Source organism: Macadamia integrifolia, chromosome 6, assembly GCF_013358625.1.
Source record: "Macadamia integrifolia cultivar HAES 741 chromosome 6, SCU_Mint_v3, whole genome shotgun sequence".
Lineage (NCBI taxonomy): Eukaryota > Viridiplantae > Streptophyta > Magnoliopsida > Proteales > Proteaceae > Macadamia > Macadamia integrifolia.
The window spans coordinates 16,015,623-16,019,663 of NC_056562.1; positions in this window are offsets into that span (position 1 = coordinate 16,015,623).

Genomic DNA, 4,041 nt, shown 5'->3' on the forward strand with positions numbered 1-4,041 from the left:
AAAACATGCCCTACCAACCTATATGAACATATGATTCATGACTGTGAAGTTGTGGAGCACATAGATAACTAATGCAGTTTGTGTAGTATAGCACCACCCGCAGGTGGGCATTGGCTGGCTGATGGTGAGCTAAGTGACCAGCTGGTGGCCTTCAATATTTCCACCAAGCAGTCACCAACTCTGGGTTATGAGGTCAGTTGTGTGTGTGACCTTGGGACCATAGAGTAGCCCCATCCTCTTTTATAATTTGGCTTAAGCAAACAAGAAAAAATAGGTCAACCTTACCCTCTGTGCACATGCCACTGGCTAAGTAACCAACCTAGTTGCCCTCAGTGCACTACTATAGCCTAGCATCAGAGGCAAACAACTGTGTTTGGACACAGGGTGTCATAGTAATGGACCATGGATTTGCTGGGTTAAAGGGGTATGCCTCGACCCCGGTGACTTCTAATAGCTGGGGTGGTGTGCATTGCACTCCCCCAATGTTTCCCGAGCTCAAAGTGAGCTATCCAAGCTCTGGGGTCATTTTGACCCAAATAGGGAAGTTAGTGTTTTGGAAGTTTATTCGTCCTAACTCCCAAATGTCTTGGTGGAAATGCGATCAACTATGTTTAGATGGAAGGTGGAAAGACTCCCTACAGTCCCTATGGAACAATCTCCGATGATTGGGCCCGAAACAACAGTGCCCCTGTGAAGTTGCTGAACTTCTGGGTTGGTCACTGGTAGGGAAACCATTGGTAGGACACCCCTCAAACCGGTGACCAGCTAGTAGTGACTTTTGAGGTCCAAATTGGCCTCTATTCACCCCAACAGATGGACACAGTCCATCCAGTGGGTTTGTTGTACTGTCAATTTTGACAGTTTTGACACTTTTGGGAGGAACCTTGTGGGGCCCCATGCATACTTTTGACGTGTATTAACATCCATTTTCCCTTGCAACTAGGACGGAGATGATCATAATTCGGTGAGGCCTAGCAAGGTTTAATTTGGATATCCAAACTTGAGAATTTCACTTGCCTGGTTGATAGACAAGGAGAGTAGGGGTCTAAATTTCTTTTGGAGTGTGTTTTAACCTTCTAGAACTATATGCATGACATAACAATAATGTTGTATAATTTAAATTACATGTATGTTATATTTGAACTGCATGATGGGTTTTATTGAATTTGAAATGTATATCTGATTTTAATAGTGTGACGGGATCCGGTGTGGTCGAGGGGGATTCGGGTACCGTGATCGCCGTGTGAATGATTGCATCATATATTGGGTGTGCATTAAAGTTAGCTGTGGCTATAGATATGTGGCGTGGTCGATGGTAATTTTGGTATTGCTTATTTCATACTAAGCTATATGTATGCTAGTTAGGATTCGATATGGATGTGATATGACCGATGGTGATTCCAATATCGTATTCCACACAACTGTATCACTATGGAAGACATGTAGCATATTGTGGTTAGGTCTCATTCCCTATGCCATTATCCCTTGCCAACATGGGGTGAGGCGTTGGATAACTCAACTGTAGTATGTTTGATGAACCCTATCGGAATGCTACTTTCGTTGTACAATGTGATTACTGCCAGAGGTGAAAACTACTCCAGCATGGCTGATGATAATTTTGGTGCTGTGACTTCCAGGAGGGGGTTATCAAGGGTTTGATGGGTGATTGATGATCACATTTTGGGGCCGATAGACTCCTAGTCATAACTAGAGTCTGTATCATTGGGTGACCGATGTGTGATTTCTGGGACCAATGATACAACCTAATGTGTCATAGTGGTATGAACCTAGCTTAGTTGTATGTTAGATGGTTAAAGTAAAATGAATTGCATCATTCTCGTATTATGGCCTATGTATGTGTATTTGCATGAATCCCAGCTAAGCTAGTTTGAGCTCACACCATCCGTGTTGCTTTTTAGATGATGATGCATGTATTATAGTGTCATTGAGCAACAACACATATTCTATGGCTGATTATAATGCCGATTGATAGACACCAGATCTTGAGGAGCACGATCCCCACTGTGCTTGCGATACTTGTGCGTATGCCTCACTCTAAGCTGAGAGCAGAGTTGTCGTCTTCTTCGTGCCGTACTTTTTAATGTTATTTGGTAGATTATTATACTTCTATTTTGGTGAATGTGGTGAGGAATAAACTTGCTATGTAATATATACTTAACAATAGTTCTTCCCCATTGGATTTACCTGATTCTGCTCATATTTGTACTCTAATTTTCGCTGCTATGTTTTTAGATGGTTCAATTATATTGTGGTTGTGATGGTTAAGCTACTATCATCAAAGCTCCTAGTAGAGAAATAGGACCGATAAGCCTCCTATTCACTCCGCTGGTATCCTAGCAGGAGCAGGGTGTGACAGACACCCTTCGTAACAAGGTATATTCTTCTTCTTTTTCTTCTTTTTATTTTCCATACGACTGTAGAGTTTGGAAAAAAAAAATTCTCTAAATGGTCTAAACTCCTTTATACTTCTTTAGTCAAAACTTGCTTCTTAAGGTAGCTCTTTTTATATTTCATTAGTCATTAACTTGCTTCCCAAGCTAACATGAGTTGCGAAATATCTATAGTTAACAAGTAGAATATATATATATATATATATTATGTGTGTATGTGTGGTAGGAGAATAGAATACCTCAAAATCAGAAGAAAGTGGATGCGAAATTTATAAGTTCTAATAACGTAGATGAGAAATTTCTAGGATCCTTTTATAAAGCGTGATTTACATCAATCTCCCGTAGCATTTTCCTATATTACGTCCACCCCCCTGAAAATTCATTTATTACATTTAAACCCAAAAAACTAACGCCGTAAGAGAGGTGTTAATTTTAGAATAAAAAAATACGTAATTACCCTCCTCCTCCTCCTCCTCCTCCTTCTTCTTCGTTCTCCCACTTTTTCTTCATCTTCTTCTTCGTTTTCAATAAAAACATATATGAAGGAAGAAATCGTCTTGAATGGATCGGGGATTAATAACCATTCGATTCTGTGAATGACACTGTTGGGATGAGTGCAATTTTTTTTTTCCACTTTTGTTCTCTCTAGCTTCCTTCCTCAACTCTAAATTGGTTCTGCATCTCTCTCTAAGATGGTCTGAGGAGAAATTCTTTTGCATGGCGAGTCATCATAGAGTTAGAGAGACTGGTCTATCAGGTTCAGCACCATCAAATCAACATATGCCATATGCAGTCTTACAGGGGATTGGCCATCCTGCAACCAATTTCATGTTCTGTTTCTCAAATCTCTTTATAATAAGTCCTTTCTGTCTCATTGTTTGCTCTGATCAAATATTAAACTCAAAGCCACTGTTGGGTTTTGTTCTCTTTTTAATCTACTTTGTCATTCATCAGTCTTTTTTTTTTTTTTTTAAATAGTAATCAACAAGGACCTACCTTTGATTTTTGGACAGTTGGAAGAGGCAGTTGTCCTTCAAGGAATTAAGCTTGGTGACAAACTACATACGGTTTGAATTAAGCCTCAAGGTGGCTTCTTTTTCTGATGACAAAGTAATCATTCTGAAATGGAAACTTGAATAGTGTGTGGTTTCAAACATGGAAACCTGACCACTGAGCATGAATTGCTTACTCTATAACTACAGAAAAGAGACTCCTTTGATATTAGAAAAAATCTGAGTGTCTTTATTTGGCGATCCTTCCTCAGAGATTTTGTTTGTGATTCTTGCAGCTTTTTTCATGACCAAGCCAGTTGCCACTCTGGAGATGTTCCCTTCATGGCCAATGAGATTCTAGCAGACTTCCAGAGTTCTTTGATATTGACTTGGTTAATGCTAATTTTTGGGTTTCATTGGGTCTTACTTGATTGAAAACGAAGAAGAAGAAGAAGAAGAAGGGTACTTATGTATTTTTGTATTCTAAAACTAACACCTCTATTACGGTGTTGGTTTTTTGAATTTAAATGTAATAAACAAATTTTCAAGGGGAGGACGAAATATAGTCAAACGCCAGGGGTGGTTGATGTAAATCAACCTATTATAAAATATCTATACATACAATATTATATTATGAT